Source organism: Melospiza melodia, chromosome 19, assembly GCF_035770615.1.
Source record: "Melospiza melodia melodia isolate bMelMel2 chromosome 19, bMelMel2.pri, whole genome shotgun sequence".
Taxonomy (NCBI): Eukaryota; Metazoa; Chordata; class Aves; order Passeriformes; family Passerellidae; genus Melospiza; species Melospiza melodia.
The window spans coordinates 709,859-723,738 of record NC_086212.1 but is presented as its reverse complement, the minus strand read 5'-3'; positions in this window follow the sequence as shown (position 1 = coordinate 723,738).

Below are 13,880 nucleotides of genomic sequence, written 5' to 3'. Positions count from 1 at the left end.
ACAAGGTGATTTAGAGAACTCTTCCAGAGTCAGTAATTCATTGTGCTTGCAACCCCCACATAGGACTAAGGAATGTGCCCAATCTGTGGCCTTTCCCACCTAATCCCCTCACAAGGCCAGCATGAGCTTTGGTTTTGAGTGACTTCAGCATCCTTTGATGCCAGCACTAGACCGTCCCTCAGCCTTTCTGGAAAACAAGATTAAATCCTGAGTTTCACTGTTTCCAAATCCCCCTGGGCTCAGGTTGTAGCCCCTGTGAGTGCAGCTGAGCAGAGCTGGGGCCAGGCATTACCTGGAACACAGCATTGCTGCCAGCACCCATCATTGCAGACGGTCTTTGGGATAACTCTCTTCTGATTTGAAGTAATAATAATAATAATAATAATAATAATAATAATAGTAGTAGTAGTAGTAGCAATACAGTTTATAATTTACAAATAGGGACTGTGGTAGTCTTCCCTGGGAAAACTCCTCTGGGCTCAGGATACTTCCATACCTCACTGCTGAGATGGAACCTGCCTCCTTCCAGGGAGCTCAGCCAGTCCTGCACCAGCATGCATCCCTACCTGCATCCTTACCTGCATCCCTACCTGTATCCCTACCTGTATCCTTACCTGCATCCTTACCTGTATCCTTACCTGCATCCTTACCTGCATCCTTACCTGCATCCCTACCTGCATCCTTACCTGCATCCCTACCTGCATCCTTACCTGCAGTGTGCTGTGTGGACACCACTGCCCACTACATGCACAAAGCATCCACTGTGGCCCTGATTTACAGGTGTCCCCCAGCCTGAAAGAGAAACTCATTATTGTTATGTCCTTCTCTTGAAACCAATGTTACCTGGAGTCAGGAAAAGCAAACTGCAAACCGAGGTGGTTACTGCCAGCCTCAGCCATCCCGGGTGGGTGGTTGTGGCCTGTGTCACATTCTCTGTGTCACTGGTGCAGTGACTCTGCTCTTGCAGCCCCTGTGTGCAGCTCTGTGAGGAGCAGCAAGAGATGAGCTGCCACCAGGGGCAGGGGACCTCAAATGTCACGTGCCACTCACCAATGTCACTGATGTTTTCAAGCTCAGATTTTGCAGTAGAAGGCGCATTCTCCCCCCAGGAGCGCTGGGCTGAGGGGCAGCACAGCTCTGTGCCTGCAGACAGTGCCAAAGGTGCTGCAGGTCCTGGCCATGAGCCCCAGAGACCCAATCCCTGCCTGAGATGCAGCAGCAGTGTGCATTGCCCAGGAAACCTCAGCGCTGCAGCATTCTGGCCAGGCAGGTGCATGTGCCCAGCTGGCACTCGCAGGCCTGGGCAGCCCTCAGGCATCCACAAGCACAGTGCTGGGTGTGCCATCACAGGGACAGGCCCTGGCAGCTGCAGGGACAGCTTTGGCAGCAGAAAGGACAGAGTCCCTCGAGGCTGAAGAAATGCCAAGCATTTCCAGGCTAGTCTCATTCCCTTACAGAGAGGGATGCTCCAGAGATGCCTGCATCTCTGCCAGGGCAGACTGGGTTTCTACAAGGGCAGGCAGAATGGGTGGTGTCCCCCTCTGACTGATCTCCCACCCTGTGACACAAACCCAGGGAGATAAAGGTTTCTCTGTGGTGGCAGCACCTCTCATTTGGGATCAGGACAGGTTTTGGAAGCTGGCTGAAGAGACAATGAAAGAAGCAGCTAACTGCTGCTAGCCATAGGCACCTTGTGGTAGAGGGGTGCAGGGTTTTTCCAGCTCAGTAAATTAGTCTCAGCTGCTAATGTAGCAACCCCTGGCTTGTTGGGGCCTTCCATATGTTAGCACATTTCAGAGCATCCTTCACTTACCCAGTTCTGGGGAGGCTGGTGAGTATCCAGTGATTACCCGTGGTCTCCTACAAGCCAGTAGCTTTGTTGGAGCTCTGGAGCTTTTACATGAAGAATAGTCTTGCCAGGCTGGCCATTTGTCCCAGCATAAGGATCCCTCAGCCCCTTTCTACTGGGCATCTTCCCATGCCAATGAATGGCCACACAGCACCAGGTCCAGGCTGGAAGGGAATCTTGACTCTCATTGCCACCAAGGTGCTCTCTCTGACATCCGTCCTGGTTTTCCAATGAAGGTCAGAAGTAACTAAGGACCAGGAGCTCCACTTCTCCCATCCATCTTTGATGATCCATTTGTAAAGCAAGGCAGAAGGGTATATTTTTCCAGAAGCTGCCTGCAGAATTTACAGTGGACACACAAGATAGTTTCTGAATGGACCATAAATGAGATATGTTAAGATGTACACCAGCACATCACACAGTGCTGCTTTTACTGTATGCTTCTTCTCTAGATGCAGATTTCAATAGAGATTGTTTATGCTGATAAAAACATGGCAAAACCACTGGAGTTACTGTGCTGGAGTCATCAGCATGAACAGACCATGTCCTGGCCATAGCACAACATCACAGCCAGCCCCAGCATGCTGCACCTGGCAGTCAGGTCAGCTCAAACACCCTCAAGCACACTCTCCCCATACACAGCCCAGGCACAATCAGAAAGTTCCAATCTGTCACTTCAGACTGGAGTTTGTGTGTGACAGGGCTGTTGGGCTGTTGGCCTCTGCTCATCAGCTGCCTCCATGTGGGCCAGGGGGTTTGTGCACACAGCCCAGTACAGGAGTCCTGTGTCTGGGAACAGACATAGTGCAGAACCACTTCAGGGTCTGGAGATGCTCATGGTCTCTGGCCTGGGGTTCAAAGGGAGGGATGAGGAGTAATTATCAGTCACATAAAATCATGTCCTTTAGAGCAAAACCTAATGTATCTGGCTCTCTGTTCAAACAACCCCCATTAAGGTGATTCAAGAATATCACAAAAATCATTTGATTTGGGAAAGATTTTCTCTGCTTGAAGCGAAGGTCAATTCCTTTGGAAAATGCTAAACCCATCCCTCCCTGTATCAACCATCTCACACCCTTGAAGGGGATATTTTCTAAAGCTGGGCATCCATGGGCCCATGGCCCAGTGCCAGACACAGGGAGAACAACTTGTGACCCAGCACCCAGCAAGGCTTGGCCATGGCTCTGCAGACAGGCTTCACAAAGATTTACCAGCCCTTGTTGCTCATACTGCTGCATCCCAAGAGCAGATGCACCCCTGCTGCTTGTGCTGGTTGCCGTCCCTGTGCACCAGCCCCTTGGCTGTTGTCACAGTGGAGGATGCAGGGCCATTTCAGAGATGGGAGCCAGGAAATGGAGATGGAGGCTGTAGTCACACCAGCAGCGAAAGCATCAGTTATATTTGCAAAGGGCTTTTGGGAGGATTTGCTTGGGAGCACTTGATAGTGGGCAGTGACCCCCAAGCTGCCTGGTCAAGGGGGACACGTAGGTGCAGCCACCAGGTCCGGCTGGGTGCCAGCTCAGCCCCTGCCACACTGCACAGCAGGTAAGAAGCAAAGCTCAACAGCCAAATGCCAGTGGTGATGCAAACTAGAGGATGGAGCTGCCCTTGCAGCCCTTTTCCATCAGCTTCAGCCACGGTTCCAGCCAGATCCAACACAGCAGGAAGGAGAGGGAGTTCCTCTGAAGCTGCAGCACTTCTTCCCTTCTCTGCTGTTGGACCACACCTATGTGTTTCACTGGAGCCCCAGTGAAACACAGAGCCTGCAGGCAGCTGGAGGGGAGGGATCAGATTTTAAAGCTGCTGTGAAGCCTGTGAGCAGCCATGAGTAATTAACCATGTCATCAAGACAGAATTCAACATGTTCCAGACTGGTGTGGAATTATGGAAAAGTAAGGTCCAGTGTGAGATCTGAAGAGCGCTCCAAACCCAGGTGAGATGCTTGGAAACATTTGGGGCACCACAGGACTTCCCAGCTCCAGAGCTGTCATGGCCCAATCCTTGTGAAAACTTTGTGTGTCAGGTGCCCTTCAGTGGAGCCAACAGCAAGGAACTGCTCAATGGGCGGCTGAAGGGGTGACCAAACTGTGCAGAGGATTGGAGGTGCTCCAGCCTAGATGCCTCTTGGCCCTGGTTTTGCTTGTTGCTTGAGGGGTTATCCTGCCTGTGTTCCCTCTGCCCAGCTGTGGCAGAAGCAGTCAACCTCCAGGAGACCCCGGTGTTCCCTTGGCCTTGGTCTAGGGAGTTGGCAAGGTAGGCTGGAAACTCCTCATTCAAGGACAGAGGTTCCTGTGGATGTGGTTATTTGAGGAAATTTCCTTGTCCTCAAGAGCTTCTATCAGATAAATTATCTGATGGTGGTTGTAAATTTTCCTGTGGGATTATTTGGGATTATTAAGTGGTCTCCTGGGCTTTGCTGCTGCAGATAATTGATGTCAGGGAAGGTGGGGTGCTGTGCACAGAGCTGTCACTCACCCTGTCCCTGTGTGAGCTCTGTGCTTTGTCGGTGCTGTAAACCTGGGCTCTGTCAACCACTGCGTCCTGCTCACAGCATGGGTTTAAGATTGTGATGGCTCACACAGAGAGGACTTGTGAGCCTCCTTCCCCACAGGGCTGTCCCCAGAACACAGTATCACAGCCCACCTTATCCTGCAGGCAAGTATGGAGCAAAAATTACACATAAAACTTTAAATCTATGAAGAATTTATACCTACTGTGCTACTGCTTCTCTTCTGCAGCTGCAGTCCTGGACTGAGGAAGAGGGCTGGGCAGGCAGCTGTGGTGTTTTGCATCCTCCTGCCCTGTGCTGTACCAACCCTGTGGACCCCACATGGAGCTACCAAGGTCAGCTGTGGTGGCAAAAGCTATCATCTTCATCTGGTCTGACCTAATCCCAGGGGCACCTTGTGCACAGCAGCTTTACCTGGATGGAAGATCCACCACCAGCAGTTTCCCAGTGACATCCCCTGGACTTAACTTTTTGTTTGACTTTTGTGGCCATTATTATTTTGGAGCTGCCAGCTCAGAGGTGCTTCTGAGCACTCCTCCAGTTAGTGAGAGTGAAGGGTGCTTAACATGCTGCTTTTCATTAGCCAGGTCCCTGAGCATCCATCACCATCATCCATCTGCGTGAGCTCTGCTCATCCAGTGTGTGCAACTAAAGCAGAGCCATCAGCCATCACTCCCCCTGGACTGAGACAACAGAAATTATTTCACAAATTCAAATTACACAGCCCTTGCCTCTATAAACACTGTTTCTCATCTGGCACATTTTCCTCTTACTGTCCCCAATGGATTTTGTTTCCAGACAGGTTTCCTCACCAGGCTCCTCTTTCCCCAGGTTCCCACTGAGCACCCAGTATGGCAGGAGGTTTGCTGCCCACATGAGCTTCATCTGCTTTGTTTTACCCCAACATTTCATTCCTATGACTTTTCTATCTGTCCGTTCCCAGGGGAAGCTGGTTTGATATCCCCAGCACCAACCTCTGTGGCTCTGTGGGATGGTGACAATGCTGCACCCATGGCCCATACAAACTGATTTTAACCATTTAGGTCTCTTGTCCAGTTCTACCTTTGCTTCTTCGCAGGCCATAAAGTCAGCCAGGCCCCTGCTGTAAGTGTTTTCCATATGCTTGTGCCCAGAAATGGTTAAATCCTGGAAACAAGGGAGCCTTTGGGACCAGCTAATGCTAATACCAGGTAATACCATGCTGTTGGGGACCTGGCTTTCTCAGAAACCTCAGCAATGGAGTCTCCAGCCCCTCCTTCTTATGACTGGGAAGATTATTCCCACTGCCTATCTTGATTTTCCCTGTCATAATCTAAGCCTGATTCTATTTGTGTTATCTGGCATGGGCAGATTCCTTGTTGCAGGAATAATTTACATTCCAGCAGACTGCTGCTGCAGCCCCCTTCACTCCCTCCTACCAATTAAACAAGCCCACATTTGCTATGTTTTCTTGCAGTCATGTTTTCCAGGTCTCTGACATCCTTATCTGGATCCTCTCCAAGCAGCCCAAAGGGCAATGTCCACACATAGCTGTCTTCTCCAGCCACTGCTTCCAGCAGCCCTGCAGCCCTTTCACAGTCACACATCCCAGTATTGTGCTTGTCCCTTTTTTTGCTGTTAGCCCCCTGCTCTGCAGTAATTAATTAGCATGTCAGTCCCTCCCCCAGAAACTGCTTCTTGCAAGTGAATAATTTCTTTGTTTATAGAATGTGCTGGCTGTGCTGGGATGCTGCTGGTATGGGGCTGTGCTCCATCATGTCCTGCTCCCCAAGCCTGTTTATCTAATTTCTCAGTGAGATGGTGTGTAGGGAGAATTTGGGGTTAGGAATCTGCCTTCCAACATAATCTCCACACTTCCTATCTTCCTACTGTGCCCGCAGTTGTGTATCTCATGATCTCACTTGCAGACAGCCACAGCCTGGAGTCTGAGCTGGGACCAGCACTCATTTCACACCAGGGTTAGGCTGGTCATGATCTGCTGCTTGCTGCTGAGATGTTTGTATGGACCTGTGTCAAAGTCTTTTGAACAACAAGCATATACACCGCGTTTTGTGTTTTCTGTCAGAGGAGAGAACCAGACCAGGTTTGCCACAATTTCCCCTAAGAGGCTGGAGTTGGCAATTGCTCCCCAGTGTGCCGGCCTGCAGGGTTCCAGGCTGCTTTGCTGCTTATCCTTGTGTTTCCCAGAGGTCCAAAGCAGCTCTGAGCACTCAGGTTTCTTCTCTTTTTAAAAAGTCACACACGCTTCTGCTGTCCCAGCTGCCCAATTTCGCCCTCCTGCTCCCAGCTTTCCTGCTGTCTGCTGTGCCTCTATCCACTTAGGGCTGCCAGACCTGGCCTGCCTGCTCTGCTCTGTCTCTCCAGGCTCCCCAGCCCTGTTCCTGGCAGGATTGTTGCCTCTCACTGGTGCTGACTGCATACCCTGGCTGGTTCAGGCTGAAGCACTGAGACTGTGAATGCTCTTGGCATCACAGTATACATCATTCCCCTTTCCACCCCAGAGCATCAACCCTGGCTTTGCCTGTCCCCTTCCTCTCCATGTGCTCTCACTGCCTTGCCTGCTGAATCCTTTCTCTTTTCCTTTTGGCCTTCTTGATCTTGCAATCTGAGTGGATGCATTTACTCCCAAAGCTGCCTGCCTGCTTCCCAGTTGCTCTGGAGTTTGGAAAGAGCACGGGATGTTCCCCATCCTGCCGTGGCCTTTGGTGTGGCTGTTGCTGTGGTGTCCCACAGCTTCTCTTCAGCTGCGCTGGTGAGCTGTGAACAGCACACATGGCCAGTATGGGGGGAGGGTGGGGGTGGAGATGCCTGAGGTGCAGGGAGGGGCAGGATCAGGGAAATTGCTCTAAGGACAAGGGTTTCCCCATGAGGGTGGCTAGACCCTGGCCCTGGACTCACAGCTCTGAGCTGTCCATATGTGGAGCTATTTGAACCATACCTGAACAAGTCCCGAGTATCCTGCTCCCATACCCCAGAGGTTCCTGTTCCCAGTCCCAAGCTCTAGCCCTTTCCCCTCTGCAAGGCAAGGAGTTCTTTCAAGTCTGGGTGGCATCCATCCCGCTGTTTTTCCCCCACAATCCACTTCCACACCCTGAGGTTATCAGCAAAGCTATAGCCGTTCTCTTCTACTGACCTTTTCTCAAAGAAAAAAATCAGTTTTAAAGCCTTGGAATTGTTCTCTGGGCAATCTATCCCTGCTGTCCTGGTACTGCACCAGCTGCTTTGGTAGGGACATTCTCCACCATCCTGATGTCCTGGGTTTTGGGTGAGCCTGGCAATTGCTCATGGAAAGCCCCTCAGCTTGGCAGGATGGCATCCAGGTTCCCATTGGATTGCGAGCCACATGTATCCAGCCTTCCTATACAAAACAATATATTTCCCCTTAATCCCCTGCCTGTCTTTCCAGAGCAAGCTTCATCCTTCTATATTAATATTCCAGTCATGAGCCTGAGCCCACCAAGCCTTTGTTATGCCAATTAAATAATAATCATGATTGCACATTTAGACTTCCAGCTCCTTTTGTTTATCCCTCTGCAGGGCCCCGACAGGGTGGGCATGCAGAAGGCTGACCTTTGTTCTCCTCTGTGCCCAAGGGCTGTGCTGGGCATGTCACATCCCTCACAGGTGGCTTCTGCAGGCTGCAGGTGTGCATCTTCACACTTCTCCGTGTGCTAGGGCAGCCAGTGGTGATGGGGCTGGCCAGGCTGGCACCCCTTCCCCTTCCACCCAGGTGCCAGGAGGTAAGTGAGGATGGCCAGGGAGGAAACAGGGCAAGGGGGAGCAGTGAGTAGCCAAGCTGGGCTCTGAAGAGCATCCATCTCCCTGCAGCAGCCCCAGAGCTGCTGGAGGCAGCTTTGGGCAGGGGTGCCACTGGCTGGGAATGGTCTGCACTGCAGGCATCAAGGCAAGGGGCTGGTGGGAGGGACGGGACTCCCAGAGTCCTCTGTGCCAGCTGTAGAGTCCGTGATGGTGCAGTAAAGGGGTCCATGGGGATGTGAGTTCATCAGCAGAGCACCCGAGGCAGGAAAAGCCATGTTTGAGATATTCCAGCTACAAGGCTCTGCTTGGACATTGTCAGTATCTGGTGTAAATCCAAGTTCTAGGCATACTTCCCAAGGGTGTGAACCCTCTCCTGGAGCTTTGTGCATTGTCATCAATACTGGGTGGAAAAACAAGCCCACTCAGCACTGCCTGGAGCAGCCTCAACCAGCAGGATGCTCCCAGCCCACACCACTCCAGTGCATGCCATGGATTTGAGGCACAGCCTTGCTCAGAGGTGCCAAGTCCTTGTTTCCTGGAGGCAAACCAACTCACAGCAGAGCCCAGGGAAATCAATAGTGCTAAGGAAAATGAGCTCATTAAACAGCCATCAGCTCAATGTGAAGATCCTCCTGTCTTCCTGCTGCATCCATACAGCTGCTGCCTGGATCTGGCCAGAGCCAAGCCCAGCTGCCAGGCTGCCAGCAGGAAGAGATATGCTTGTTGGGCTGCCCAGTATTCCCAGCTTTCCTGTGGGCACTGGACTTCCCTGGCCTGGCAGGGGTGAGTGGGGCAGGTTTTGGGAGCTGCTCATCTGCAGCAGCCCAGGGCAAGGGTCAGGGCTGGGCACGGGGCACAAGATTTGCCACTGGCCCTGCCAAACCCCCAGGCAAAAGCAGCATCTTCCCACCACAGGGGCCCCTGGCTGCCAATGCCCCCTCTTTGACCAGCACCTTGAGGAGAAGCACAAAGCTTTTGGGACACACTGGCCCTCCAGGAGAAGAACACAGTTCCCCTGAGCATCACCCCAGCCAGGCTGTTTCCACAGCTTTCCAGGGAGTTCTTTTTTTCCCAGGGGATGTGAGCTAGTAGGGGTGGGAGGAGGGAGCGGGGAGGAGTGGGTGGCTTGACCACAGAGGACCAGGAGCACCCAGGGCTGCAGGAGCAGAGGCAGAACAAGGTTCTCTGCTCTGCAGTGAGGGGATAAGGGACAAGTGGCAGACACTGGGACAAGCAAAGCCCAGGCGGGGACTGGCAGATTCCAGCGTCCCGTGAGTCATCCTGCCATGCTCCAAGCAAGGGTCTCCACTGAAGATGAACAGAGAAGGAAACAAAGGAATTTTTTAAGGTCTGTGCTGGACCTGAATACTGTGGGATAGGGAAGTTTCCTTTCTGAAAGCAAAACCCTGTTTTATTTTCCTTGACGCAAAGAAATAATTTCCTACCTTTGGATATATTACAGCATTACTTAGGGAACTAAAAAAAATCCATTCCTTACAATTTTGTTACAAACCCTGCTGAACCAGCACAATTATTTCACGGGAATTAATGTTACTGAACTATTTCCAGTCCCCTGTGTGGGCAGAGGGGTGAGTCCCACAACAGACAGTCCCTGGAGCAGCACCCCAAGGCTTCCTGGCACTGTGCAGCCCTGGCAGGTGTGATATGGCCCTGGGGCATCAGCTGTGTGTCACTGATGGGGAAACTGAGTCAGGAAGCATCCAGGTGTCACTAAATTTTGTATCCACCACATCAAGGGCTGCTGCTGCTGTTCCTGAAACACTGACAATAGAACAGCCCAAAGCCAAGAACCACCAGGGTGTCAGTTCATTACTGAGCCCAGTGCTGGCATGGAGGAAGGGCCCTGTTCCTCCTCATTTGTCCCTTGCTGATCCTGCTCTGTCCCTTGTGCCAGGAGGAGGACAAGATTCATTTAGGCCCAAAGCAGGTTAAGTTGTGGGGGAGGAAGAAAAAAGAGAGACAGAAGCCAATAAGAAAAACTTCAGGCACATATTTTTTGGGCAAAAATGTGAGTTTCCCACAGGACCGGTCAGGCAGGTGGGAAGGAATAGGGGCATGAGGAGCAGCTATTTCCAGCAAGTTGCAGCAAGAACAAACTTCAGTGGAATCGGAGGGAGGTCTTGAAGTGTGAGTGTGCTTTGGGAAGCCTCCAGGACCCTTTCAGGCTGAGAGATGTGAAGGATGACCCCAGCCTGAGCCCAGGGTTGTGGCCCATGCAGGAGAACACCATGCAGCACTGTGAGGGAGGTGACTCTTGGCATTGTCCCCAGCTGTCACCCTGCCCCACCACTTGCCAAAGGCGCCCACATCCCCTGTCCCCCTAATCCCAGGTGACCCTCTGGGGCTCTCATGGCCATGGCAGTCGGTGCCCTGGGGCACCTCAGCAAGCAAAGAGCAGCCCCTTGGGACACCCACAGTGGCCAGGGCAGCCTGGCATCAGCCACCCCCCAACAGCCCCCTCCCCATCCCCACCTGCTGGCTCTGCTCTTGCTCCCCTTTCATGGCAGTCAGTCATCAGCCATAAATGTTGCTTTGTATCCCAATGGCCAACAACTGCTTGGGGGGGGAATTAATACTTAATTAGACAAAATTATAAAGAAATTTATTTTCAGAGTGATAGCACATGTGGCCTGATGTGAATTTCTCCTCACTGGGGTATTATTCTCCCAGGAAAAGGGAGCTGCTTCAGTACTGGGTTTATGCTGGCACCAGGAAACAGCTCGGCAGAGTTTTGCTGCAACAAATTCCTGCAGAATGAAGACAGGTCTGTGGGTGGCAAACAGCCATCCTGGGTGGTCCCCATGTCCCCAGTGTCCCCAGCCTCGCAAGAAACCTGCATACGATGGATGTGCATGATGGCTCTGGACCAAATAACTAAACTCATCTCTAGGGTAACCCAGCGTGGAATTATTTTAGAATTATCAGGAACAGCAGCACCAGTCACACTTGTGGTGGATGTGAGATTTAAGGCAGAAGAACTCTGGTATTTTTAAGGGAAAACAGGTCCTGGCAGAATATGCTGACCTCCCAGAAAACCAGCCATGTTCTGGGCTTCTTTCCCAGCAGCAGAGGCAGCAGGTTGGGGCTGGGGGGGGTTCTCCCTCTCTGCCCCACTCAAGGGACCGGACCCCACCTGCAGAGCTGCCTCCAGCTTTGGAGCCCCCAACACAGGGAGCACACGGAGCTGCTGGAGTGAGTCCTGTTGGAAGTTAGGAGTTTTCCTTTCTCGCAGGGAATTTTCTCCCATGTGTTGCCTAAGAGATGATAATAACCAGTTACTAAAGAGAGACTAAAGAAGTGGCCAAGATGGGGAAGGGGGCTTTGCCGGGGACTTTTCTCTTGGGAAGGGCAGAGATACTGCGACATTTTTGGCTGGGGGTGAGAGGCTGGGCTTAGCTCCTCACTCGCTCTCTCTCGTTCTTGGGATCCAAAGGGAACAGTTGGGCAGCTGCTACCACGGGGAGAATTCGCTGCCATCGCAGAGTCCAGCCCGGCACTGCTTCTTCCGTACCGTGGGCGAACCTTTGCTTGTAAGAGCAGCCGGTGAACTGGAACCTCATTAACTCCCAATCTGACTGCAAAGGACTCTCACCATCTACTCGAGTGCCTCAGGGGAAAAACCTGTACTCCAAATCCTTCCCCCTTCCTGGAAGGAGTGTCTCCCCGTCTGTGTGTGCCAGGTGCTTGCAGAAACTCGGCTGCCACTGCCCAGCTCTGCTGCTTTTTGCTGCTGCCTCCTGCCACTGCCTTGGGCTTTTTCACCACAGTCTAACAGCGTGTCTGCCCAACCCCCGCGGCTCCTGTAAGGCTGCGGAATTTTCTCCTACATTTTATTTGTCACCCTGGGTGTGCCCATCTCTGCTGTTGCAGCTGCTGCCAAGGTTCCTGCTGCAGTCCATTTCTCCAGCCGGAGGTGCAGCGGGCCCGGCCGTCCCTGAGGGTTCCCAAGGCAGCCCCTTGCGCATCCCTTCCGCCAGCCCGGCCGCCATTGCCGTGCGCAGAGAGGCGGCCGAGCTCGCGCCACAGCGCCCCCTGCAGCCCCGGGGGAATCATCGCCCCGCCCTGCCCGGCCGGGAGCCACCAGCGCCCCTGCTGGCTGTGCCCGGAACTGCAGCGCAGGGGAAGGGGCCTGCAGCCGCGACAAGGCCGGCCCTGGGGCTCTGCGTCTGCTCGTCGGTGCTGCCGCCTTGGGGTTGGTTTGCCTTCTTATACACACACACGCTAGCAAGGAACTGCTATTCCTCTTCTGGTATCTTTGCCTGAAAGCCCTGTCATTTCAAAGTTATAAGAATTCAGACGGAAGGGGGTCATATTCTCCATTGCAAGGGAGGTTCCCGCCTTCCTTGACAGACACCTGTCCTTCAGATCAGGACAGTCCAGATAAGAACACAAAGTTACTCCAAGGGCTGAAGTCCCTCTGCTCTGGAGCCAGACTGGGAGTGCTGGGGATGTCCATCTGCAGAAGAGGAGGCTCTGGGGAGACCTCAGAGCCCCTTCCAGTGCCTAAAGGTGTCCAAAAGAGCTGGAGAAGAACTTGGGACAAGGGCCTGGAATGCCAGGACAAGGAGGAATGGCTTCCCACTGCCAGAGGGCAGGGTTAGATGGGATACTGAGAAGAACTTGTGGGGTGGTGAGGCCCTGGCACATGGTGCCCAGAGAAGCTGTGTCTGTCCCTGGATCTCTGGAAGTGTCCAAGACCAGGCTGGATGGGGCTTGGAGCAGCCTGGGACAGTGGAAGGTGTCCCTGCCCAGGGCACGGGGCCTGTACCAAATAACCTTGAAATGTCCCTTCCTACCAAAATGAGTCTGTGATTCTGTGTTTCCATCTTTATGTCCATGGGTAGGGCTGAACAGGGCTGTGAAGGGCTGGGCTGTGTCCTCCCTGTCTCTTTTGAAGCATGAAGCCAAAGGCTGAAACCCATCCTGTGCTGTCTGGGACCTGCAGCCCTGTGTTCCTGACAGCCACTTTCAAACTGTGATTTGAAAAGAAAACTGCTCCACATCCTTGATTTCCCCCTCCCAGCTTTCCCCTGTGGTTTTGTGCGTGTTTTTGTTTGGTTGGTTGTTTTTTTGGTTTGTTTTTGGGTTTTTTTTTTTTGTGGGTTTTTGTTTGTTTGTTTGTTTTGGATTTTTGTTTTGTTGTTGTTTTTTGTTTGGTTGGGTTTTCTGGGTTTTTTGTTTTGTTTCGGTTTTGGTTTTTTTTTTTTGTTTTTTTGTTTTTTTTTTTTTTTTTTTTAACTTCCCTTGTCATTATTCCTCCTTATTCCTCTTTCTTTTTGACCCAGGGAGGTTCCCCTTGCAGGGGACCAGGCAGGGTCCATTTCCATAAGGGCAATGCAGCCATCAGGGGGTCCTGGTTAAGCTGGAGGGGTGTGAGGGGCTGTGGGACTGGGCTGACCCTGTTTGGACACGCTCAGCCCCTGTGAGGAAATGCTGGGTCTAGGACAGGCCAGGAGCTTGTTATGACCCATCTTTAAGGCAGGGTAAATTCTTGTTAATAAATGCCTTGGAGTGAATTTGAGTGAAATAACACCGGATGACCAGTGTATATAAGAGGCAGATTTTTTAAAAAAAAATTAATTGTAGAAGAAAGGCAGTAGATGGCTGGTTCTGGTTTTCCTATAAAAGTATAAAATATAACATGAAGAAAATACATGAGCAAAAGAAAGAAAAGGACAAGAGTAGACAGATGGTGGAGAGGACAAATATCACCACCTGTGGATCCAGTGAGGAGACTGGATC